Source organism: Mustela putorius, unplaced genomic scaffold (assembly GCF_011764305.1).
Source record: "Mustela putorius furo isolate JIRA1106 unplaced genomic scaffold, ASM1176430v1.1 tig00003858_pilon_pilon_pilon, whole genome shotgun sequence".
NCBI lineage: Eukaryota > Metazoa > Chordata > Mammalia > Carnivora > Mustelidae > Mustela > Mustela putorius.
In genome coordinates this window covers 5,720,735-5,748,183 of record NW_025422010.1, presented here as the reverse complement: position 1 = coordinate 5,748,183, position 27,449 = coordinate 5,720,735, and the positions used below count along the sequence as shown (strand labels likewise).

The 27,449-nt window shown below is 40.8% G+C and overlaps 1 protein-coding gene across 6 annotated transcripts in view; it reads left to right on the top strand.

Annotated features, from left to right (window-relative positions):
• Positions 1–27,449, top strand: part of LDLRAD4 (low density lipoprotein receptor class A domain containing 4) — a 417,410-nt gene that overhangs the window by 68,706 nt on the left and 321,255 nt on the right. Inside the window, exon 3 of one of the 6 annotated variants that reach the window (XM_013051372.2) lies at positions 13,485–13,579. The exons of the other annotated variants lie outside the window; for them this stretch is intronic. The gene's annotated coding sequence lies outside the window, so the exon portion shown is untranslated. The remainder of the gene's footprint in view (positions 1–13,484; positions 13,580–27,449) is intronic. 6 annotated transcript variants of the gene reach the window in all.

The following is a 27,449-nucleotide window of genomic DNA, read 5'->3' as shown; positions in this document are numbered from 1 at the left end:
ACTGTTAGTTGGCTGATTAATTGTCTAATTACTTAACTTTAAACCTTCTTCAGAGTTGTCATCTGTCTTTAATTTACAATTGAATAAAAAATATTGACTCCATCTTTTGGGAGCTTTAATTTTTAGTGGAGAAAGCATATAAATAGGGACTGTGATTAAGAATTGCTAGTTGTCCATTGTAGTACTTGGCAAACTCGAAGACAGTTTGGCAAAATCATCTGGGATCCATCTATCTCTGTTTTAGAGGGCTCTGCTTACCGGCAGACCCAGCTGTGTCCAGTCCTGAGCCCTGGGGATTGTCATGGAGAGAATAACAGCTGTATTGCAGATGACCAAATGTGAACTCTTCCTTGCTGAAATTTGGTGGGGTAAAGAATCACTCTCAAAAATAGGCTTCCTCCTACCTAAAGAAGAACCACATTTATTTTAGTCTTTCATATGTTGGGGGATCACAAGAGTGCAACACCTCTAGGGGAACCACTGGAACATTCTGTATTTTCAGTCTGGGACAAGACTGGTTATTGACTGTGTGTGTATACCTTTCCCACATCTGGTGTGTAGTTCTTATGCGTTGGTAGTTGTGGTGGGTTTAGGAAGCCGGTGGGATGACAACCTTGTGGAAGACTTCAGTCTTCCTGAGGGTGGCTGGACGGTGGATGCCTACTCCTCTTTGTTGATGGGAGCATCCATTCCTTCCTCTTTATCATCAGAATGGATGACTTTGTTTCTCCATGATTCTCAGGGACCTCAGTCCCATGATCCTTGAAGAAAAAGAGGAGCTGGGGATTCCTTTCTGTTCATGGTTCTTCATAGTAAAGTGTTAATACTTTGAGTGCCTTAAATGTTTAGTTTGTAGTCAGTGTGATGCTTAATTGTATGTGTTAACTTGACTGGGTCAAGACGTGACCAGGTTAAACATCTCTGGGCATGTCTGTGAGGATGTTTCCAGATGAGGTTAGCATTTGAGTTAGTGAACTCGGTAGATTAGCCTCCTCATTGTGGGTGGACACATCCAATCTGCTGCGGGCCTGCAGAGAACAGAAGGTGAAAGACTATGCATTTGCTCCTTTTGCTTCTTGTCTGTCTGCTTCAGCTGTGACATTGGTCTTCTCCTGTCCTTGAACTGGGGTTTGCCCTATTGGCTTTCTGGTTCTCAGGCTTTTAGACTCAGACTGGAGTTATACCACTGACTTTCTGGATCTGCAGCTTGCAGACGGCAGATCCTGGGATTTCTTAACCTCTGTAATTGCGTGAACCAGTTCCTCATAATCAGTTTTTTCCCCTCCCTCCATCCTCCCTTCCTTCCTTCTTCTCTCACTCTCTACCCCTTTCTCTCTCTTTCTCGCATGCCTGCTTGCGTGTGTGGGTGTGTGTCCTACTGCTTTTGTTTCTCTGGAGAATCCTGACTAATACAGTCAGTCTGAGATTTTGTAGCAGCTGCTTCTTCATTAATCTGATTTTGTTTATATCCTAAGCATTCTTCTATATCTCAACATCCGCCTTTTTACGTATCCAACTTACTCTAGATAAAACAATCCTCAAGTCATTAGAACAGTATAGAACTTTTGCTTGGCCAGAAGAATTGATAGCTATTAAAGCTTCCATTTTTTTGGTTTTCTCTTCTTCTTTATTCATTCTCCAGACAGATATTCTTCACAACGAGAATTTGGGTTTGTTTTAGGCATGTTTTTGTGCCTTATTCCTGTACCAGTTTGTGCATATTTTCCTTTTTGATAAGAAGCAAATCCTGAAAAAATTTTGTTGTTCCCTATCAGTTGTGTGACCTACTACTTATTGGTAGGTAGCAGCAAAACACTTAGTGAAATATGAAACTAATTAGAGGTCAAGCACTAGATATATTCTAAGAAGTTCAAGTATAACAAAAAATGAAAACGTCTTATTCCTATTTTTAAATCATAGCTGATTTATACCAAACCTTTGCCTCTAAGATAGGCCTATAAAAATAGAAGAGGGGGACATCTGCCTTCAGTTCAGGTCGCGATCCCAGGGTTCTGAGGTGAGGCTCTGAGTCGGACTCCCTGCTTGGCAGGGAAGTCTGCTTCTGCCTCTCCCTCTTGCCTGTGGCTCCCTCTGCTTGTGCTCTCTCTCTGTCAAATAAATAAATAAAACCTTAAAAAATATATATAAGAGGGTACAGTCTATGTAAGCGCTATCATTGCCAGTACCAGTGAGCAAATCTGGAAACCTTGGTTTGCACCATAGTTTTCTGAGAGTAAGTTAGCTCATGCAGGGGCCAGATCCAGATCTGCTGTGATACCTGTGGATTTTAATTTCCTACGGGTAAATAAACTCTTAAAGTATTTTCTTAGTTTACAGGCAGTAAATACCTAAACAAAACTAAAATGGACTATCCAGATTGGGTAGAGTTTAGGCCTCTGAGTCACAGCAAAATAGTTCACAAAGAGAGTGAGTAGCGGCATACATATCCACTGACCCTCCCTTTGTCCCGTCAGTCAGTCCGCGTTCATTGACGTTTTCCACCTTTCTGACTGAGACCCAATCTGTTGTGCTCCGAAAACAAAATGAAGCATGATATAATAAGCAGCAAAGCTTTCTTTGCCACCAAGAGGGGCATCTGAAGGCGAAATCAGTTTTTTCATTCATTTTACACATTCATTCATTCAGTAAATAATTAACTGAATACTTATTGATGGAAACCAGAAAGTATTACTCCTGGCAAAAACCTTTTACCAGTTGAATTGTATAGTTGGAGAAGCTGAGGCTCAGACAGCTGTAGTGGTCGGCACGTGGTTATAGAGCATGTAAACGGAGCAGCAACGTCCTGACTCAGGTCTTCAGGTCCCTCATGCACCTTTCACCTCATCAAAGGCTTGGTCTTCCTTACTTCCACAGCGAACTCTGCAGACTGGCCTGGTCTGAACTGCAGCTGATTTATTCCAAACCTGGACAACTACGATCTTAAGATTCTTAGGAACAGTAGGGTCACATTCAATATAAATGTGATTTATCTTTAAGAATTCCTAAATTTTAACAAAGCAGTGTTTCTGGGAAATAAAAATGTGTCATCTCACGACCCATGTAATTTTCTCCTGCATTCTTAAGCTTACAACTCCTTCTTTTCCTTTTTCTTTTTTATCTTTTCTCCCTTCCTTTCCTTTCTATTCCTTTCCCTTCCCTTTCCTACATTTCTTCTTCTTCTTCTTCTTTTTTTAAATTGTGTCTTTTATTTTTGAGTTCAAGACTGAAGAGTCCCAAGCAGTGACCATAGCCTAGGGATTTTTCTGTTTATCTTGGGAATATTGCCCCCGAATCTGTTGGGCTAGCTGATTAGGTTACTTTTGACCAATCAGATGAAATTTTGGAAAATGTCCCAGTGAAACAAGATTTTCCCTTCTAAGCTACCAGCAAGAAGTGTTAGATGTTGGGTACTTTCAGTATAGCCAGTCCTTATGTATTTGTTGTGTATCATCTAGGGGCTCAGCAGTGACAAGGAAGGACTATGGGTTTCAGAAATTTCATGTCCTCAGGAAGCAATTTCTCTGCTATTTGGATGGTAGAGTGGATGGAAATAATGATAAAGCATTTCTGAAGGCTGGATGTTTTTCTGGGTCTTAGGTGTTGCCTTAGTGTTTCAAAACCATATAGCAAACAGTAATAACAATGTTGAGTGCATTTTCATGTGAACACAGATTACCTGCGGGTTGGCTACTGAGATTATTCCTGGATGGGTTCTGTGCATATTTGTGATTCTGTGAGCCATGCTCTACTGTGTTGTTTCTCCACCTAATTCAGATTGCTGTCTAGCTTGAGATGACTATAGGTTAGGGAAACTCGAGTTATAAAATCTCTTTAGCGTCTAGAAATATCTCAACATTCTTTAGTCTTTCAGCTTTGGGATACCATTCACAATGCCAAATGAAATGAGACATTTCTAATACATTTTGAGAAGGGAGAGAGGACACTCTTGGGTTGAGTTTTCTCTTGTCCGGTTCTTCAAAAGTTACAGTGGCTGGGTTGAAAAATTTTAAAAATCATGCTTCCAGGTAAAGAAATTGGAGCATAAGAGAGCCACATGATTGACTGAATTATCATGACGCATGGAAGATACAGATTTCTTGGTTTCTGCTTACTCCTCCTGATTGAGCAGGACATTGTTTTTTGGTTATTACATGGAGGATTTACTTTGCAGTAAATGAGGCAACAATAAGCTGGCTTCTGCTTTGTGGGAGAGCAGCAGTCCTGATATAAGGTTTTTTTCTTGTTTGTTTGTTTTTGGCTACAATTTTATTGTTCTTTGGTACTTCTGGAGAACAAAGGGCACTGGAGAGAGATCTGGAATCTTTCCAATTCAGGAGGATTGGAAATGGACATTAGGACACTAGGAAATGGAATGATGACCAAAGCAGTGAGGACTCCAGGAGATCAATTCTGGGTATTAATAAGAATGCTCCTGAGGTAGGTGTGCTTTGTTTCTGGGCGTTGGCCACCCCACCAAAGGAATACTGTGAGCCTTCTTTGTTGAATTTTTAACTTTTAAGTTAGACACATGATGAAAGCATAAACCTAAAGTCACTGGTTTAGGTCTTGACAAAATTACACATTTTTTGATGATCTTCAAAGCATTGGGGCATGGGTTGGCATTCTTCGTAATTCAGTTTTATCTCTACTATACTCTATAGAATCATATCCCTTCTATGGTGTCTGTAGAATTTCCTTTCCAAAAAAGGAAAGCTGATATTTTGTGGACATATTACTTTAGTGGAAGAGACATTATTTCTAGGTCGCTGCTGTGAAGCTTTTGCCTTATAGACAGGCTATCGCTGATCTCACGTGTTAGTCTTTGTGTTTGTTTCCTTTCTCTAAGTCAGCATAGTTGAACTATGGTTATTTTATGGCTTCTGTTTCCCCTCTACCATCTCTGAGCAGATACCTTAATTATTTAATTAAACTTAGATGCATGAAGAGAACACCTACTTGTATAGAAACTATGCAAATGTATGCAAATCATGTACAAATGAGTTGGCTTGGTTGGACTGGAATATTGCATTACACCAGCCCTTCATTGCCTTCACAGAAGAAGAAATACAGAAGTACAGTTGTCTTACTGTCCACTTTTAGATCGAGTCACAACTTCGGGATGCTTTTTTACAAAAAAGTGTTTGACTGCCTCACTCAGAAGTCTTGGTTGAATGTCACATTCCTTCATTTTTTTCACAGTGCATATGAATTTTTAGGTGTCAGAATTACCTCATTAGTCATTGCCACCTCTTCTGATCACCCTGGGAAGCTACCTTTAAAGTTAAACTTTAAACTTTTTTTTTTTTTTTTTAAATATTGCATCTTACCTTGCTTTGAGTTCTAGAAAATCATATGCTAATGGCACTGTCTGAAGATAGGCCTATTTTCTTTAGGAATCTTGTAAAAGTCAGGCTCACAGACTTGTGGGGGCTGGAGGAGTTCTTTAGTACACTTCAGTAGTAGGTCTCTCTAAATTTTTGGTAAATTATTTGTGAAGTTGGAATGACAGATTTGCCCTAGTGATTCTTCTTATAACCTCTGGCTTACTTTACTTTAATTCCATAAAGTAAGCTGAGAAATGTACATGTTAAGTGCTAGTTACTGTCCATGATGAAAGGGCTGATGATGGTCAAGGTGACTGTCACTCTGGGGCTGTAGGCTGGGAGCACATCAGAAGGACCTGACCAGAAATGGCTTAAGTAGGAGATAATTATGATGAATGATCTCTTCTTAAAAAGGCTTAATCACTCAATCTGAATACATAGCAAGAGATTTTTGTCATCAAAAGGATGATGTCTGTGGTAGTTCAAAGCCGTTATTAACAGAAAAATAAGTTGTATCTTTTTCTTTAGAATTGAAAGGGACCTAAGCTATCATATATATTCAAAAACCTCAACTACAAGTGGGGAAATACAAGTCAGAGAGGTTAGGTGGCATGCCCAAAGTCAGACCCTAAGTAAACAATAGAGTGAGCCTTGATATGAAAACTCTGTACCCTTTTTGGACCTTGTTCTACACCACAGGGTGTGGATGGAGAGTGTTGTAAGCTGAGGTGAAAATGGTAATTTTGGGGATGACTGGGTGTCTTAGTTGTTGATTATGTGTCTGACGCTTGATTTCAGCTCAGATCATGATTTCAGGGTCATGGGATTGGGCCCTGCATAAGGCTCCATGCTTGGTGTGGAGCCTGTTTAAAATTCTCTCTTCTACTCCCTCAGCCCCTTGCCATACCCTCTCACTCTCAAAAAAGAAGGAAAAAAAAAAAAAAGAAAAAAAGAAAAGAAAGAAAGTGATAATTTTAATGGTTGCTAGGAAAATGCTGATTGCATACTTTTCACATCATAACTGATGTTAGTGCAGCTTGCCTTACTTGTTTGAGTGCCAGCCTATTGTGTAGAACAGTAAAAATGTCTTTTTCATTTGGTCTTATATAGACTAGCTGGGAGATTGTTAGAAGAGCTGAGAAATTTTCAGTACTCTCAATAGGTAGAAAAGTGAATTCTCTCAGATTTAGTCAGTAGTTGTGAGAAAATGCTCAGGAACAAAGAACAGTTGAGAACTGGCTGGTCAGATTTTAGGCACATACATAAATATTTTGTAGTAGTCAAACACAATGAAAAGTAAGCATTTGATATGTAGGTAAACCCTTCTTGCCCTGGAAGAAATGAGTTATGGAATCTTTGTTTGTAACTGAGGAACTAAGCCAACATTTTTTCTAAGGGAAGTTGCTTAAACAAAGGTATCAGCAGTAGCAAGGCCACTTGTTGACATTTGGACTTTGCAGAAACTCAAAAACTTACTTTACTCTTTTGCTTAGAATTTTCCCTCATACAGTGGCGTGTCTTTTCCATACCAACGTATGTAACCTTGTGGAATGTGCCCAACATTTTAGAAAGCTGGGATGGACCTTATAACTGAGGAAAGGTTGGAAGTTGATTCTTCTATAGGGTACCTGTTGTAGAATCATTACGCTATCAAGCCATGTATGTGGAGATCACATGGTGCCTGAGCCTGAACCAGGGAAAACCAGTGGCTTCTGCATTTGGAAGCACAGAGGTGGGCACAGGGTTCCCTCAGCATCTCCCCACATGTCAGCCTGTAGCTGTGCTGTCACCGGGGACTACCAGGAACATAAAACATAGCTTTACATATCCAAATATCTCGTATGTAAGCTTAAACCTGTGGAAGAAGTAGAATGAATTTTAGAGGTTCCCCGGGCACCTTGAAATGTTTAACATCATTATACTCAGTAGGTTATAATGGTTGTGGTCTGGTAACATCTGAGTGGAAAGAGAATCTTTGGGTTGTTGTTTCATGCTCTTGAGTACCTGGAACAAGTGACATGGCCATATTCCTATGAGGCCTTGAGACCTTTACAATAGAAGTAAACTAGAATGTGTATGTTCATGTGTGTACTTTTAAAATATTTTTTAAAGATTTATTTATTTTTAGAGAGAGAGTGAGTGAGTGGGGGAGGGGTAGAAGGAGAGGGAGAATGGACTCCTCAAGCAGATTCCCCGCTGAGTAAACAACACAATGTGGGGCTTGATCCCAGGGTCCTGAGATCATGATCCAAGCTGAAACCAAGAGTCGGCCATTAAACTGACTGAGCCATGCAGATGCCCTTCATGTGTGATTATACAAAAAAGTTTTTTTTTAGTGTTTGTGTGTAATATTGAGCACTGTGCACTCACAAAGGCAGAAATCATGAAGTCAGAGTTTTAGAACTCCAAGTAGCTGTAGAGATTGTTGATTCTATCTTTCCATTACACAAAGAGGAAAACCAGAAGCCCGGAAATGTGGAGTGACTTGCACAGGGCTGTGTAGACAGCCATTTGTAGAAGTAGGAGCAGAGCCAGGGGTCTTTCCAGTTCAGAGCTTCTTGTGTTCTGTTAGGCTGTCTTTACTGCTGTCCCTTCAGTTCAGTTCCACAAGGGTTCTGCAGCATTGGGCCAACCTGAAAGGAGGCATGATCTGTTGTACCGTAGCAGGAAGAGAATGCAGTGAATTATATCTACTTAGAGTCCATCTCAAATTAAACATTTGGAATTCTTTTTTTTTTTTTTTTTGACACAGAGAGAGAGAGAGAGGGCATAAGCAGGGGGCGTGGGTGAGGGAGAAGCAGGCTCCCCACTGAGCAGGGAGCCCGATGCAGGACTCGATCCCAGGACTCTGGGATCATGACCTGAGCTGAAGGCAGATGCTTAACTGACTGAGCCACCCAGGTGCCCTGAAACTTTTGGAATTCTTAAATATAACCTTGCATAAAGTAGGGAAAAGGAACTCTGGAAAGCTTGTTCTAGAAATTTCAGGCTGTAGCCCAGTAGTGAGCAATACTGATTACATGACCACCTCTGACAATGTGGGCATAGGGGTTCTTGCCTTCCATGTGCCTATCCATGAATATCACTGATAACTGACAGGCTCCATTTTGTTTTCTTAAGAAATTATAATAGAACTAATAATGGTAAGTACCCCTTCACTGATATACATATAGTTTTGATTTATAACTAACATTTTCTTTCTTAATTTAAAACATTTTTAAATGATAAAAGTAAAATAATTTAGGAACAAAGAAAAAGATAAAAGTCACTGTGGTTTCATTATTTTCATACAATTGTTTTTCTTCCTGTGCATTTCTTTTGTCTTTTAATATTTAAAACTTTTTTTAAAAATGTACTTTCTATAGACAACTATCATATGATCTCCCTGATATGAGGAAGTGGTGATGCAACATGGGGGCTTAAGTGGGTAGGAGAAGAATAAATGAAACAAGATGGGATTGGGAGGGAGACAAACTATAAGCGACTCTTAATCTCACAAAACAAACTGAGGGTTGCTGGGGGGAGGGGGTTTGGGAGAAGGGGGTGGAATTATGGACATTGGGGAGGGTATGTGCTTTGGTGAGTGCTGTGAAGTGTGTAAACCTGGTGATTCACAGACCTGTACCCCTGGGGATAAAAATATATGTTTATAAAAAATAAAAAATTAAAAAAAAAATGTACTTTCTATAAGGTCATAATCCCATGGCTGTGTGAAAAGTTCATGAGCTTTGGAGGCAGACAGACCTGGGTTTGATTTCTGGGCCTATCAGTAACTAATTACATGACCTTGAGCAAATTCCTTCACTTTAGTATTTTCATCTATAATGAGCTAATACCTTAAACTCAAATAGCATTCTTAAGAGGGTTGAAGGAGATACTGCTATACATGAAGTCCCTGGCCTTTTGTGGTACACCATTCACTGCTTAATTTTCTCTCCTGAGCATTTGATTTTCATTTTGCTGCATGGTCCGAAAGGAAATTACTGCCCTTTGGTAAGAGAAGTCCCCAGGTCCCCATGGCTGGCCCCAGGAGAATGTTCACAGGAGAGGGTGATGGGACTGAGTGACTCTGGGGCCCCAAGGGTCTCTACGTCTTGGAGGGGCCTTTGCTTTGCTGGTCTGAGGGTGGAGGGCAAGGGGAGAAATGACACTGTGCTCTTTGGTGTTTTCTGGCTGAGTAGAAACCCTTTTTCTGGTATCCTATAAAGAGCTGGGACAATTCAACCCTCTTTACTGGAGCCTGGTAAACACATGGACCAGATTAAAGGGAAGTGCTAGTTCCAGTTCTTGAAACATGGTTTCTTGAATGCCAGAGCCATGATACTGGTGTCCAAATTTCAAGTCTAACATGGAGTCTCTACCAGGTCTATCTATCCTTTCTAAGATGACAGGCCTTTCTTTGATCATTCAGATGAGAAGGAGTAGTTGGTCTGGGATTTGGACTGAAGCTGGAAGTATAGTGGGATTTCTCTTATCTGCAGGAACTGGCAGGAGGGCTCCCTGGAGCAGGCATGCAGTGGGCCACATAGGGGCACTGTGGTGTGGAGAGGCCTGGCATAGCCATTGGGGGAGATAGGTGGCTATGGAGGGGCAGCCTCCCTGCCATTGCTCAGGGGCAGAGCTCTGGTTCTAGGGTGGGATAGTCCAAAAGTGAGGGACTGATTAGCTTTTACTTATCTATTTTTTTGAAAGTATTTTATTTTTAATTTCTTCATCCAAAGTGGGTCTTGAATTCAACTCCAAGATCAAGAGTTGCATGCTCTACCAGCTGAGCCAGGTGCCCCAATGCTTAGCTTTTAAAGACAATGGAGATTCCCAGCATTTATCAATGGGAAGCTGGCATAGAAATTTCTGGTAGAAATTCAAGGGCCTATAGGGTCTGGGGCCAAAGTGCTTGGATAAAAATGCACTTGATCAGGACACAGCTCTTAGGTTCAGGTTGGCACTGAGCACATGGGGTCCAACAGTCTAGTTTAAGTCTGTCCTGCTTCAACTTGGGATTCTTCTGAGGCCTGGACAGGTAGCATTAGCAATGGGCCCTGTCGCCAAATTCTGGGAAAGCAGAAGTCAGTATGTCATGTGTAGTTTGAATATAAAGCTTGTTAGAAATTCCTCCATTTTTGAAATTCTGGGGGAAATATCCATGGGATGCTTTCATCGTTCCCTCTGAAGTTCAAGGACGGAATCCTTAGAGCAGTAATGATATGTAGCATGGAGGCATGCATGTGAAATGACATTTGTAGTGAATAAAAGGGGGTTTGGTTTCCTCTGAAAAGTGAAGATCATTTTTCTAATGCCTCCGTCCATACAGGAACATCAGATCAACCCTCACAAACAGCAGTGCCCTACTGCTGTGGACGGTGGATGCGTGAGTGGCTGTGGAAGATTAAGCCTGGGCCAGACTCTTTCTGGAAATTGACAGATTTTTATAGCAGTGGCAGAACTTTTCAAGTTTATATGTGCGTGTTTGATATCTCAAAGTAAAATCATTTAAAAATCTTTCTTTAGAGTTTTGCTTTTAGAACACCTGCCTCTTCCTCACTGAATCAAGTTAAATGGGTAACACACCCCAACCCCCTCAACCTCTCTGCTTCAGATAAGAGAAAGCCCAAGTAACCGACTACATGGGCCAGAGATGTACGCACCTGGGACTAGCACTCTCGAGCCAGTCCTGGATTTAAGATTAAAGCCCTTCGTGTTGCAACTTGAAGTTTTTAGTCTGCCGTGACAGTTACAAGTGAATTTCAGGGAGACATTCAGACTTGCGACCTCCTCATGGATGCTGTTGGTGATGTCTGCATTGGTGGTGAAGTGTGTTTTAGGGTACTCTTGTAGGGGTGTAGAAACAAGAGGGAGGGAGTCCACTGCTCCTGGGCTCCTCAAGGATGCTGTTCTCCTCAGAAGAAGGGGTGGGTTGAAAAGTTGCCTACCTATGATCACCTGATGCTTGCACAGATCAGTCTTTCATGGTAAAGGGGCTCTGTTGGCTCTGTCCGGAGAGAAAATGCCTGTATTCAGGAGAATATACTGGAAATAGGAATAGCTGGTCATAGCCCATCTGGCTCTGCCCAGTGTCTGACAAGTTTTTGGTCCCTGAGGAATTCCACCTTCCCCAGCCATAGCTTCTGGTCCTTGCTTATCTCTGGAGAGCCCGGGTTTTGAAGCCCAGCCAGTACTTTCTTACAGGTGGGGCTAATCCAGAGCACAAAGAGGAAATTGTGGCTTTTCTTCTCATGCTTCCACCCACCTTTGCCTCCTCAACCTCTTGAGGCAGAATGGACGGTTGTGGTGGGAAACTGAACCCTTGTTGGGGGGCCCTGGGAACAAAAGCGGCAACTTCGGGGTACATGGGTGACTCTGTCGGTTAATAGTCTGCCTTCAGCTCAGGTCATTATCCCAGGGTCCTGAGATTGAGCCCTGAGTTGGGCTCCCTGCTCAGAGGGAGTCTGAGAGGAGTCTGAGAGGAGTCTTCCTCTCCTCTGCCCCTCCCCCCCGCCTCCCCGCGTCATGTTCTCTCTCGCGTGCACTCTTTCTCTCAAATACATACATACATACATAAAATTTTTAAAAAGAAGAAGAGGGACAACCTCTGCTCTGATGGTCTTTGTCCTAAGGACATGGCCAAGGAAGATCTGTGATTCAGGGACCAGTGCCTGTACTGAGTGGTGTTGCTGCCTATTGTATAGGCTTGTCCTCGTGGAGATGCTTAGAATCATCTCGGCTTATTTTTGGGTCAGGTATGCGAGAATTGGCCATGAAATGAAAACTTGAGTACTCAACAGCAGGATAAGCGAATTTGGTATCTTTAGGTCATCTTTATATTGTCAGCCGCCTTATTCAAGAATTCCTTCGTTGTATGGGACACCCAACAGGATTGTTCAAGCAAAAGGAATACTTTGTGTTATATTTTAATGAAGGATTTCAGCTTACGGAGACCTTCATCTGGTCTTAAATTTCTCAAGCTGAACCCCTCTTCTCATCAGAGATGGGCTGTGGTAAAAAAGAAAGTAAGGTCACTGGGGAGCTAGCAGCTAGTTCAAGCTCTGAAACCAGTTGCTAACCAGCAGCTTTACTTTAAGCACCTCACGTTACAGAGTTTCTGAACACCTGAGGAGTGGGTCTTTTCCATGTTTATATCCTTGACATCCAGCGTGTGCCTGGCGGGCGTAGGTGCTCAGCAAACGTTTTGCCAACTGTGGAAGGAGAAGGTGGGCCCAGAGCCTAGCCCAGGGTGTGTTCAGAATAGCTTTAGGAGGTGGGCAAAAGGAAAGATTTTCCAGTCAACTGAATTTTACAGATACTGTCTGTTAAATCCTTTTCTTGGAAATTCTTATTTATTTATTTATTTATTTGGTCAGGAGGGCAGAAGGAGAGGGAGAGAAAGAGTCTTAAGCAGGCTCTGCACCCAGGACAGAGTCCATGAGGGGCTTGATCTCACAACCCTGAGATCATGACCTGAGCTGAGATCCAGAGTTGGATGCTGACCTGACTGAGCCACCCAGGCATTCCCTTTTCTTGGAGATTCTTAATGCACCATGGGCATATTAGACTGTGAGAAGTGCTGTGGTAAAGAAAACCTCAATGTTGTTTAATCTAGACTTTCCTAATCTTTGATACAAGAACACCGTTTGCCTGCAGCTCCATGAAGCTGGAGAAACATTTGCTGGACCAGAATACCTTGAAGGAGACTTCCTGCTGGAATATTCTAGAACTTGAGAGCAGGGGTGGGTTGATGGGACATATTTAGAGGGATAACAAGGTAATACAAGGTTGAAGTTTGGGGCGAGAGGAAGGGGTCTCTCAACAGGGCTCAAACTCCAGATTTTGGAAGTAAACATTTTAGGACACACTCTTCATTCCTAGCATGACCCGGAATCTCTGGTGAAGTATTTTATCTCCCAAGCTGATCTCACACATGCACAGAGAGATGCTCATCTTGTCCTTAGGGAACCTAGCTCAGCGGACCTGTTTCTGTCACGCTCATGAACTTTTTCTTATTTTCCTTTTTAGCAGATTGTAAATATCTTGAAAGCAGGACTCTAGTCAAAACTCTGTACAAATCTCCTGGGCACCATTCCTGGTTATTCACCAATAAGTGATGAAAGTGCTGAAAGACGCTGTAGAAACTTGGTTACCACTGTCCCTTTCCTTTTTCTGTAGGGTCTGAGATGAGCACCGCTAACGGGGCAAGCAGGAGAGTGTCCAGTTGTCCCCTGTCCCAGGTGTGCCTCTCCCCATAACGTCAGCTTCAGCAGGTGGGTTTGATGGTGCCTGCCTGCGAACATGCCCCGGTGGTCTGCTGCTCTCTACTGACCACCCACCGCTGTCTCTGGGAACCCATGCCCCTGCCCCCAGAGTTTCTCTCCTCCCACACCCCCTCCTAGATAAGTACATATAAACGCGATTATGTTTAGAAGCTGAAGCATTTGAATAAATCAGATGCTTTTGCCCAACCCTAGAATAAAGGCTGTAGTTATTTTAACAACAACAACAACAACAAAAATCCTGCAGTCTTCAGCTATTTCTGGATGTCGACTGGTAATTAGCATGCCATTTGTAATTCATTGCTGTCTCAGGCTGTTTGTTTCCTTGTTCCAGTGTAGCCCAGTTTGGGAGACTAGGTTTATTTCATTTGGAGATGTGATTTTGTGGAGACCTCTAAAATGCCGTCATAAGATTAATGGTTTTCTGTAGCCCAAGTTTGCCAAACCTGGTGTTTGTAGCTCAATTATTAGTCTTCAGTAGCTCTGTGGAGGGGAGTAACAGCTTGTTAGGATGGTATTCCGTTTCCAAGAAAAGTGTCAAAAAGCAACTGCTTCAGGAAGGACTGATACTACCTGGGGTAAGTGACACTTCAGGAGAACAGGTAGTTTTGGGATAGGTTAAGGAGGCTTTACATTGTTTTGCCTATTTCAGTGTTATTCCTGGGATATATTTCACGTTTTTAGTTCATATATTAACCGATGTGCATGAAGGCCAAATGCAGAGGGTGCCTTTTGGAAATTTATACTGCCAGACTGAAAGGAAAATGTTTGCATTTGTTCTTGTAACAGGCAGGCAGGTGAGAAGGCTCCTGGAGACAGCCTAGCCCCACCCCCACACCCGCCGTGGTCTGTCCCTGGGGACTTCATGCTTGCTCTCCAGCTGCAGAAGGAAAAGAGGAAAATATGCAGTTACTGTTTCTGTTTTGGAGTGCTGGGACCTGCTGCTGGTTGTAAAATGAGAACTTGGCCAAGGTCCAAAAGGAAAGCTTTTGGTTCCTTCTTTTTAGAAAGATTTATTGGGGGGTAGTCTTTAATGAATAGACTGATTCTCTAGATTTCTCCAGCAGTGTAAGGCTGTCTGACTCTGGCGGCTCAGTTGACCCTATAGTTGCCAACAGTAAAGGCACAAGGCGGGCTGGAACGCAGCATAAGGAGAGCGCGTGTGAGACTATATACCATACATGGTCTCGATGCCTGCCTGGCCATCTTGGGGCTGCCCATGTGTCTTCTCATATCCACTGAAGGGGAACTACATTAACTTTGCCCTCTGAGGACTTAGTTTTGGATGAAGGGAAAGAGGAGTTTTATTATACATGAGCTAAATTTTTCTCAACTAACTTTCTTGACCCTCAATTCCCAAGATGATACAAAAAAAAAGAAAAAGCTAAAACAAGACAAAACAAAATAAAGCACTTCTGTGAATGGAAAGCACATGTGTTGTTACCAATGGATCGCTTGATAAAAGGATTTAGATAGATGAGCACTAGATTCTATTAGGAAAGAATTAAAGTGGTTCTAATTGCCCTATAAGATATGATGATAAGAAGGAACTAGCTCAAATTATACAGAGGCTAAGCAGTCATGCAAAAACTATGGCCTGAAATGTTGGAGAGTGCAGTTTATCACCAGGGAAAGTCATTTCTGGAAATTTTTAGGATGCAAAGGTAAACAACCGGAAAAATTTGAGTACAATTCCGTACCGTGCAAGTACACACCCAGGTACCTCCATCCAGGTGGGTCGTCTGGGATGTCAAACAGAGTCTTTTATGCCAGGACCCATGGGGGACTTGGCGGCTTCCCTGCTCAGCTCCAGTCGTGGTTGATGCTGTCGAAGGCACTGGACTTTCGATACCGCACTGTGCCAGACTGTGGATCAGACCACCTAGATAAGTGCTGGGGAAGAGGCTATGGAGGGTGGTTGCCTTTCAGACTCATCCCTGTCCAACAAGACCAACCAGCCATTCTCATCTGATTAATCCAAAAGGTTTCAGCTCTTTCAGCTTTACCTACTGCAGTTTTAAGAAAATGGATTCCATGTGTTTTAGTTTCCAATTATGATATTCAAGAATAATTTCTGTTTTCTGAAATTCCTTGTCGTGGGAACAGGCTCGAGGATAGAGAATTGGTAAATTAAGTACCATGAGGAAGTATTAAGGATTCCCTGAGAATGGGGAGAGGTAAATGACGGAGGAGACAAAAAGAACATCAGAGGAAAGTGGACATGTAGTCTTCTTAGGCGTCGGCTTGCTGATATGGAATCTGGTATAAAAGAAAACTGTGATATGTTTAAAAAACTCATTATTTTTGTTTTTTTAAAAATTAGGTGATATCATTACATGGTTCAAAAATAAAATCCATTATCAAAAGGTATTCATTCAGAGTCTACTTCTGTCTACTCTGTCTCTGTCCCCATAGTCACTGTTATTGTTTCTTATGTATCTTTCTAGAATTTTCTTACCTATTTATAAATTTAAGAATATATCAATCACCACCCTCCGTCTATCCAAAAGGTCTCATACCCGTTTTTCTGCACACTTTGCTTTTCATGCTTAATGTGTCTTGGAGATCCTTCCACATCCACATCAGTGCATACAAAGCTTCCTTCCTGCTCATTCTTTCTCTCTCCTTTCCATCCCCGCCGCAAACCCCCCTTCTATTTACAGATGCCTGGTGTCCCATTTAATATACATACCATAATTTATTGAACTGGTTAGTCCTCTCTTAATGAACATTTAACTGATTTCCTCATTTGCTTATACAAACAAGATACCATGAATAACATATTTCATTTCACTAAATTACATTGCACTTAATTATATGCAAGCATAACCTTAAGGATAAATTCCCAGATCTGGAATCGTTAAATCAGAGAGCATATGCATTTGTAGTTTTGATTGACATTGCACACCCCCATCAGCAGTGGGTGAAGGTGCCTGTTTTACCACATTCTTAGCAGTAGACCATGTTACCACATTTTTGGAGTTTACCAAACAGATAAGTGGAAAGTGTGCCTTTTAATGTAGTTTTAATGTACATTTCTATTATTATGAGAAGTTGCGCACCTTTCAGGTGATTGTACGAGCCCTTTCTGTATGTGGATTGTATCTTTTTTTCTCATGGATTTCTAGGAGCGTTTTGTATATCAGGGAAGTAGATTTTGTGATAAAACTTGCAAATACTCTTTGGAAGTTTTTGTTGTCTGTCTTTATACTGATTTTTACCAGCCTGAAATTTCTGATGTTTATGTGGTTATATTTATCATTCTTTTCTTCTGTGGCTTCTGGATTTTGAGTCATAGTTAGGAAGGAATTTCCAACTTGGCTGTAGAAGCACAGTGTTGTTTAGGATTAACTGGTTTTAGAAATTCTGTTGGTTTCTGTTTCTAAAACCTAAAAATAACAGATTATTCAAATTATACTTGTTTTTTTGTTTAGTGTGATTTGCATTTGTCCTTTCTTCTTGACTCTATTTAATGTGTATTTACTACATTTTTCCATCTCCCATAACTGGAAAGAGATTCTAATTGCCACAAAGTGGAAAATGGAGGGCATGCTCTCATTGGGGTGGATTAGATTTATGGAGGGTTGTATGTGGCCCTGGCGCCTGTGAGTGGTTCTGCCTGGTGGGACTAGGCACTGTCATGGAAAGAAGTGTAGGGTGGTCTAGAGTGCCTTGGAATGCGTTGAGAGCGATAGAAGGTGTTATTTGTTATGTTAATGTGGAAACTTTTGAAAAGCACTTAAGGATGGGTAGCACTTAAGAGCGATAGAAGGTGTTATTTGTTATGTTAATGTGGAAACTTTTGAAAAGCACTTAAGGATGGGTAGCACTTAAGGATGTAATGCTGGAATACAAATACCCAACAAGTAGCCTTGGAAATTCACGAGTTGGATGAGGATGAATTGGCCAATGAAAGTAGAACTCCAGATATTTCACTTTCTATTCATTCTGGTTCCTAGTTTTTCTTGCAAGCAATTATTAGATGTGCCCAGCCTCTTATGTTTATTACTTATAATTCTGTTTTCCCCATGTGAGTTTATTGAGGATTTGGGGGTTGGTTCATGGGAAGGAGTCTGGAATGACACAGTACCCCATTCCTGTGGTCTCTGTAGTACTCTATAGTCATGTTAAAGACCTTAAAAAGACAAATTTGGGTGGGTCGGATAACTTAGACCTTTGTGAGTGATATTGTGACTTATAAGAAATATATATATTTGATTATTCAGATAACCAAAATATATTTCTTATATATATTTGGTCTTTGTTTATAATTCCCAATGCACAGCTTCTAAAACCCTTGGAATATCCTAAGCGTTGAGAGTGATAAAAGGTGTTATTTGTTATGTTAATGTGGAAACTTTTGAAAAGCACTTAAGGATGGGTAGCCAGTGGAGCTAACCTGGTGATAAGAGGGTTAGAACTTTTAGTCCTTCCTACCCCTTCCCCATCTCTAGGGAGGGTAGAGGGGCTCAAAGCTGACTTAGTTGCTAATGGCCAGTGATTTAATCAATGTATGTAATGAAGCCTTCATAAAATTCCAAAGGACAGTGTTTGGAGACCTTCCGGGTTGATGAATACCCAGAGATTGGGGAGAGTATAGCACCTAGAGAGAGTTTGGAAGCTCTCTGCCCTTTCCCCATACCTTGTCCAACTCAACTCTTCCTTCTGGCTGTTTCTGAGTTACATCCTTTTTAAATGAAATGATAATCTAGTAAGTAAGATGTTTCTCTGAGTTCTCTGAGCCACTGTAGCAAATTAATGGAACCTGAAGAGGAGATCCTGGGAACCTCTGATTTTATAGCTAGTCAGTCAGAATTACAGGACCTGCATTTATGAGTGACATCTGAAATCCAAGGAGGAGGTTGTGGGACCCTCTCATGTATAGCAGTTAAGTCAGAAGGACAGGTAACAACTGCGACTGGCCTCCTCAAGTGGCATGGGAGAACAGTGTTGCAGGAGTGAACCCTCAGCCTCTGGGATCTGATGGTATGTCTGGGTAGATAGCATCAGAATTGAGTTGAATTCTCCTTGGACACCCTGTTGGTGTCCAAGAATTGCTTCATTGTGTGGGGACCCATCCCCGCATGCACACACACACACACACACACACATTGGAATTGGTCTCAGAACACCAATTTGACCTTGGTCACCTAGAATAAGATCTTATACATGATTTATCTTTGTGGAGTAAGCATTTTCTACAACTTGGGAGATGAGGTGAAAGTGGGGTCTGAGGGACACTGGGAGTGATACAGGAGAGATGGGAAATAGGGACTTTGGGATGACTATATTTAAGACTGGAAAATGCCAGCTAGTCTGATGTCTACCTTTATGAAAAATGATTTGTTCAGGATTCAGCCTGTCCCTGCTGGAGCTGTTACCAGCTTATACTGGCTATTATTTTTGTCAACTGTAGTAATTCTGACTTGTCTGTTGGCAGGCAGCTGTTTTAACTGTATATCATTTTAAGCAAATGAAGGTGACTTTTTAGCATCAGGCCTTGAATTCCTGCCATTGAACAGCCTCAACTAAATTCCATACATGGTTGATTCTTGGCTGTGTGGTTGCCAATCACACAGGTGTAGTTGAGCAAGCCTGTGGTTTATCGTCGTCTTCTCCCTCCTCTTACTCCCTTCTTCTTGCTATCCTTCATTTAGCATTTCTCCACTGGTAAGCAAATTTAGGTAAAGTCAGGAAAATTCAGGATGGATGATTTTGCTCAGGACAGCACTCCAGGCAGCAGTAAATTTTCAGGGCTCCGTGGAGGAAGAGGGCCTGCGTTTTCTGTTCTGTTCCATTCATCATCAGAGACCACCGATGGTCAGAGAGAGACTGGGAGAGTGGAATCCTGATAACTGTGGAGGGGGACAGGCAGATGCTGTCAGAGCCTCAGACGTTGCTGAGAGGTCTTAGAAGACAGGGGTTGAATGGTCTTATTGAATTTGGAAATCAAGAGGGCATTGGAAAGTTTTACCAGAGCACGTTCAGAAGGCTGACTGTGGGATGAAAAGTGAACCTTCTGCTCAGTTTTGAGAGTTCCTTGCTCACAGCCCCTGTTGAATGGAAAGGCTGACCCAGGGGAGGCCATTGTTTATTTAAGATCATCTGTGCTATATGAACTATTGCATAAATTAGCAGAGAGTTGTCATTGTTGGACCTGCTGGTATAATACGAAATGCCCATGTGACAACTTCCAAGCTCTTGCCAAACATGAAGTTTTTAAAAAAACTTTTAATTTAAATTCCAGTTACTTAATGGTGTAGTATTAGTTTCAGGTGTACAATATGGTGATTTAGCATTGGCGTACATCACCTGGTGGTCATCATAAGTGCCCTCCTTAATCCCTATCACCTGTTTAACCCCCAGCACCATATAGATACGGTAACTATCAGTTTTTGCTCTATAGTTAAGAGTCTGTTTCTTGGTTTGCCTTACTCTCTCTCTCTCTCTTTTTTTTTTGCTTTGCTAGTTTTTGTTTCTTAAATTCCACATGAGTGAAATCATAAATGGTATTTGTCTTTCTTTGACTGACTTGTTTCACGTAGCATAACAATCTTTAGCTCCATCCATGTTGTTGCAAATGGCAAGATTTCATTCTTTTTTATGGCTGAGTAATATTACATTGTATGCATATACACCAATCTTTATCCATTCACTTATTGATGGACACTTGGGCTATTGTAGATAATGCTGCTGTAAACATAAGGGTATAATTATGCCTTTGAGTTAGTATTTTTGTATTCTTTGGGTAAATACCCAGTAGTGTGAAGCTAGATTTAGGGTAGTTCAATTTTTAACTTTTATGAGCCTATTCCTTACTTTTCCAAATTGGCTGCACCAGTTTGCATTACCACCAATAGTGCAAGAGGGTTCCCCTCTTGCCACATCTTTGCCACACCTGTTGTTTCTTGTGTTGTTGATTTTAGCCATTCTGACAGGTGTGAGGTGGTACCTTATCATAGTTTTGATTTGTATTTCCTTGATGTTAAGTAATATTGAACATCCTTTCGTGTATCTGTTGGCCATATGTATGTCTTCTTTGGGAAAATGTCTATTCATGTCTTCTGCCCATTTTTTAACAGGATTATTTGGGGGTTTTTTTGGGTGATTATTATTATTTTTTTTTTTTTTATAAGTTCTTTATATATTTTGGATACTAACCTCTTATTGGATATTTCATTTGCAAATATCTTCTCCCATTCCTTAGGTTGCCTTTTAGGTTTTTTTTTGTGTGGAAGATTTTATTTATTAATTTTAGAGAGTGTGGGAATGGTGGGGGGTACAGAGAGAGAGGGAAGAGAGACTTTCAAGCAGACTGTGCTGAGCTTAGGCCTGATGTGGGGCTAGATCTCACAACCCTGAGATGATGACCTGAGGTGAAATCAGGAGTCAGATGCTTAACTGACTGAGCCACTCAGTCCCCTCAGTTGCCTTTTAGTTTTGTTGATTGTTTCCTTCACTGTGCAGAAGTTTTTTTATTTTGATGTAGTCCCTGTATTTTATTTTTCTTTTTGTTTTCCTTCTGTCAAGAGCTATATCTAGAAAGAAGTTGCTACAACCAATGTCAAAGAAGTCATTGCCTATGTTCTTTTATAGGATTTTTACAATTTCAGGTCTCACATTTAGGACTTTAATCCATTTTGAGTTTATTTTTGTGTATGGTGTAAGCAGGTGGTCCAGTTTCATTCTTTTGAGTGTTGCTGTCCAGTTTTCCCATCACCATTTGTTGAAGAGACTGTCTTTTTCCCACTGGGTATTCTTCCCTCTTTGTCAAAGATTAATTGACCATATAACTGGGGGTTAATTTCTGCGTTTTCTATTCTGTTCCATTCATCTATGTGTCAATTTTTGTGCCAGTACCATATTGGCCAAACATGCAATTTTAAAAAACAGTTTCTATTTGTGATTTATCAAGATATCCAGAAGTGAATTTGTTATATGTGTGTATGTTGGGGGGAATTATGCCTTTGTTTTGTTTTTTTTGGATTTACTTATTTATTTTAGAGGAAAAGAGAGGGAGAGAGAATCTCAAGCAGACTCCATGCTGAGCATGGAACCCAGAGTGGGACTTCATCTCACGACCCAGATCATGACCTGAGCTGAAACCAAGAGTTGGATGCCTAACATGCTGTACCACCTAGGTGCCTCTTATTGCTTTTCTTTGTGACTTGAATCCATATGACCTTTATTCTACAGGGTCCATCTTCTCCAAAGAATTCTATCACTGAACTTAAAACTACTGATAGATGATAATGAGATCATTTAAAGATTCATTATGAGAAATATAGAGCTGGATAAATGGCCAAGATGATAGTTTTTTGATCTGCAGATTGGCATTATCCACTTCTTTCAAATTGTAGTGAAGACAGGAGATGCTGTTAGGCCTGCTTGGGCTTGCAGTCAGGGGAAAAATAAGAGTAGGACTGTGTTTGCTCTAATAACCAAAAGAAAACCTAACCCTCTCCATAGCCAGGGGGCACTTCAGGGGTTTTTGTTTGTTTGTTTTTTGTTTTTTGCTATTATTACGTTTAATTTGTTTATAGAGTTTGCCTTTTATTTGTTCATTCATTAATTCAACATTAATCCAACTAACATTTTGTGTTACATACAGTGTGGGGATGGATGTCATGGTAGAAAAATATATATATATAGGTAGAAGATATAGTACTTGCTCTCAGAGATTTAACAATCTGATCTGATCAGAGAGGCCAGTGGTATGACCAGTGAATTCCCACTGAGGTGGGGTTGGAGGAGGAAGCCTTAGTTGGCTCTGTGCTTTTCTTATCCCCTGGACTCCTTTTGTGTTTGGGCATGTTTGGCTTTTTATTATTTACAGTAGACAGTCTGAGAAATATAATTTTTTAGTTTTGAAATTAGCATATTTATCTTTGCTTATTTTTAAATTTTACTTGGGAAACTTTGCAGAGTTAAACTGCCCTTAAGAAGATGATTTGGTGTTTTGGAAAGATACAGGTTTTGATAGAAGAAGTAAAAGTTCAAATTCCTGTTCCACACTTAGCATTAATTACTACGGCCTTAGACAAACTATTTAACTCACTGAGCCTCTGTTCCCTGCTCCACAAAATGAGGAGAACACTACCTATCTGGAGGGCTGTTATAAAGATAAGGACAAATTAAAAGCCTTGACTATTACTGGGGAAGACAGAGGATCCATGTGACCTTTCTTATTTTATATTTCAAATCCATTCATTCATTCATTCATCTGTCCATTTTACTGTTGAGTCAGAGTGTATTGGGTGCTTCCTATATGCCAGGATTTGTGGTAGGTGGGGCACAAATATGATTAAGATTCCATCCCATCCTTAAGTAGCTACTCAGGGGGGCTGACTTTCAGTCTCCTCAGGATGGGGCAGCAGATCCCACTCAGGGCCTTCTGATACTCTCTGCTTATAGATCCATCCTTATGTGAGAGAGTAGTTGTGTGTCCTTGAAGCGGCACCGAGAGGGTGGTCCTGGTGGTGGTGGTGGCAGCAAAAAGCTCTCATGTCCGTTAGTTCTCTTTGATGTCACCAGCTCTCTTCCATTGACTCTCAGGGACCATTATTCTTCAGGCCATTGATAGCACCACTTGCATTGGCCAGCAGAGCTGACTTTTACCTGTTTTATCCTCAAGAGTACAAACTGTACCGAATGATGTTTTTTAGTTGGTCATTACAGTGTGCTCAAGTGAGATTTTTTGGGGAAAAAAAATTTTTTTTTAAAATTTATTTGTTTATTTGACAGAGAAAGAGATCACAAGTAGGCAAAGAGGCAGGCAGAGAGAGAGGGAGAAGCAGGCTCCCTGCTGAGCAGAGAGCCCAACTTGGGGCTTGATCCCAGAACCTTGGGATCATGACCCAAACTGAAGGCAGAGGCTTAACCCATTGAGCCACCCAGGTGCCCCTCAAGTGAGATTTTGAAATAACCTTTAGGGGGTTCTTAAGAGATGAATATATTAGGGACTGTGACAATGGGCAATACCATCTGGTTTCCTTGTCTTTCTGTTTAGGAAAGATGATAGATTAGCCTGGAGGTAGAGGAAATGCTCCCAGGCCTGACTGGGAGGAGTCCTACATATTCAGGTTGCCTTGGAAAAATCTCCTGAGTCATCCAGATGTCCTTGGCTAATCTGTAAAATAAAAATTCAGAGGAAGCTATATACTATAGGAAATATGGGAAAGCACCATTAAAAAAATAAATTCAAAGTTAAATTACTGCATAATTTTCCTCTTAAAGTTATATGAATGAGATGTCTTAAATAATTATAATTATAAAACCAGTGGGGAAAACTCTTTCTAAGCCTCAGGTGTATTATATGTCTTGTGATTTTTGTTTAAGTCTAGAGCTTGAGAGAGATGGTAATAAAATAATATAAAAGAAACACAAGATTCTATTTCTGTGTGATTTTCCTTTTTTTTTTTTCTTTCTTTACCTTTGATTGTTTTACTGATTATTAACTACAGGAAGGGGTTGGTCTGCTTTGTGTTCATCTGTGGGGCTTGATCTACAAATGTAAGCATTTTTGGTGAAGAAGTGCTAAAAGAGGGCTTCCATCTTCATAGAATTGTGGGGTTACTAGAGAGGATCTGTTATTTTGTTCACCTTTTGCTATCTCTATTCTTTGGAAGAAAGGACAAGCTTGCAAAACTTGTTGCTTCCTCATTTTCACAGAGACCTGTGAGAACCAGCATGTTTGGCCAACCTGTTTGGGTTCAGATGCCTTGCTTGGCCTCACATTGGAGGCTGAGATCAGTTGCACCCTAGCTCTCTGCCACAGCTGGCTAGCTGGCAGCCCCATGCTTCAGCGGTGTGGTCATAAGGGAGAGTACCATTCACATGTGCTCTTGACCGTTCTCTTCTTTTGGCAAATGAGCAATTTTGGGTTGTTTTTATCTCTGTGGTGAACCCGATTTCCCCGTGTGATAAACAGTTGTTTAAAGGACTGTCTTCCCCCACAGTCTTCCCCACAGTGGGAACAGGAAGTTAGTCTTCTTGGCATTTGTGTGCATTTCATTTGAACAAGAACATTTTGCACCTGTTGATGTACTGCTTTTTAATTGTTCACAGCTGTGTTCTCTCTCTCTCTCTTTTTATTTACTTTTTTTTGTCTTCGAAATTGCAAGGACTTTGAGGACAGTGATGGTTCTGCCTCTTTTTGCCTTTGCTCCCTTTATTTCATGCTAGTCTGCATGGCCGTGTTCTTAAACCAACCCCATACAGGGGTGGGCTGATTCCCTCCTTCGTTGAGTGATATTTTAGTGCTAGAGGTGAGGAAAATCATTTCTTTTTGCAGGTTGGGTTTTTTTTGTTGTTGTTGTTCTTTGTTTTTTGTTTTTTATGTTTTCGAAGACAGAAATGGAGGGAAGCAAGAGAAATCATTATTATTTTATTGTGAACTAGGTGGATCCAAAAAATATCTTTCCACTGCTCTCAGCCCATTCTTTAGTAATATCTCATGGGTAAATTTAACACAAAGTTAGTGTTGAAAGGTCTGTTTTCAAATTGTTAGTATCAGGTGAAGAAGCAACATCTTCAAGTCATCCCAGTAATGAATTTGGGAATCAGTGGGGCTCAAGGGGAAATATCTTGGTAGAATTTATGGGGTCTTGACTTATTTCCTAACAGACTGGGATTTCTCAGTCACAAGTAGATTAGAAAGGACACTTTAAAAGAAACTAATTTAAAAATTTTTTAAATTCCAGTATAATTAACATACAATGTTATATTAGTTTTAGGTGTACAATGTAGTGATTCAACAGTTCTATATATTACTCAGTACTTACCAAGAAAAGTGTACTCTTAATCTCTTTCACCTATTTCATCCATTTCTTCACACACCCTCTCTCTAGTAATCACTGATTTGTTCTCTGTATTTAAGAGCCTGGGTTTTTGTTTGTTTATAAAAGAGACTATTTTTTTTTTCTTTCTTTTTTTTTTTTTAATTTTTTATAAACATATATTTTTATCCCCAGGGGTACAGGTCTGTGAATCACCAGGTTTACACACTTCACAGCACTCACCAAATCACATACCCTCCCCAATGTCCATAATCCCACCCCCTTCTCCCAAACCCCCTCCCCCCGGCAACCCTCAGTTTGTTTTGTGAGATTAAGAGTCACTTATGGTTTGTCTCCCTCCCAATCCCATCTTGTTTCATTTATTCTTCTACCCACTTAAGCCTCCATGTTGCATCACCACTTCCTCATATCAGGGAGATCATATGATAGTTGTCTTTCTCTGCTTGACTTATTTCGCTAAGCATGATACGCTCTAGTTCCATCCATGTTGTTGCAAATGGCAAGATTTCATTTCTTTTGATGGCTGCATAGTATTCCATTGTGTATATATACCACATCTTCTTGATCCATTCATCTGTTGATGGACATCTAGGTTCTTTCCATAGTTTGGCTATTGTGGACATTGCTGCTATAAACATTCGGGTGCATGTGTCCCTTTGGATCACTACCTTTGTATCTTTAGGGTAAATACCCAATAGTGCAATTGCTGGGTCATAGGGCAGTTCTATTTTCAACATTTTGAGGCACCTCCATGCTGTTTTCCAGAGTGGCTGCACCAGCTTGCATTCCCACCAACAGTGTAGGAGGGTTCCCCTTTCTCCGCATCCTCGCCAGCATCTGTCATTTCCTGACTTGTTGATTTTAGCCATTCTGACTGGTGTGAGGTGATATCTCATTGTGGTTTTGATTTGTATTTCCCTGATGCCGAGTGATATGGAGCACTTTTTCATGTGTCTGTTCGCCATCTGGATGTCTTCTTTGCAGAAATGTCTGTTCATGTCCTCTGCCCATTTCTTGATTGGATTATTTGTTCTTTGGGTGTTGAGTTTGCTAAGCTCTTTATAGATTCTGGTCACTAGTCCTTTATCTGATATGTCGTTTGCAAATATCTTCTCCCATTCTGTCAGTTGTCTTTTGGTTTTGTTAATTGTTTCCTTTGCTGTGCAAAAGCTTTTGATCTTGATGAAATCCCAGTAGTTCATTTTTTCCCTTGCTTCCCTTGCCTTTTGCGTTGTTCCTAGGAAGATGTTGCTGCGGCAGAGGTCGAAGAGGTTGCTGCCCATGTTCTCCTCAAGGATTTTGATGGATTCCTTTCGTACATTGAGGTCCTTCATCCATTTTGAGTCTATTTTTGTGTGTGGTGTAAGGAAATGGTCCAATTTCATTTTTTGCATGCATGTGGCTGTCCAATTTTCCCAGCACCATTTATTGAAAAGGCTGTCTTTTTTCCATTGGACATTCTTTCCTGCTTTGTCGAAGATTAGTTGACCATAGATTTGAGGGTCTATTTCTGGGCTCTCTATTCTGTTCCATTGATCTATGTGTCTGTTTTTGTGCCAGTACCATGCTGTCTTGATGATGACAGCTTTGTAATAGAGCTTGAAGTCCGGAATTGTGATGCCACCAACGTTGGCTTTCTTTTTCAATATCCCTTTGGCTATTCGAGGTCTTTTCTGGTTCCATATAAATTTTAGAATTATTTGTTCCATTTCTTTGAAAAAGATGGATGGTACTTTGATAGGAATTGCATTAAATGTGTAGATTGCTTTAGGTAGCATAGACATTTTCACAATATTTATTCTTCCAATCCAGGAGCATGGAACATTTTTCCATTTCTTTGTGTCTTCCTCAATTTCTTTCATGAGTACTTTATAGTTTTCTGAGTATAGATTCTGTGTCTCTTTGGTTAGGTTTATTCCTAGGTATCTTATGGTTTTGGATGCAATTGTAAATGGGATTGACTCCTTAATATCTCTTTCTTCTGTCTTGCTGTTGGTGTAGAGAAATGCAACTGATTTCTGTGCATTGATTTTATATCCTGACACTTTACTGAATTCCTGTAT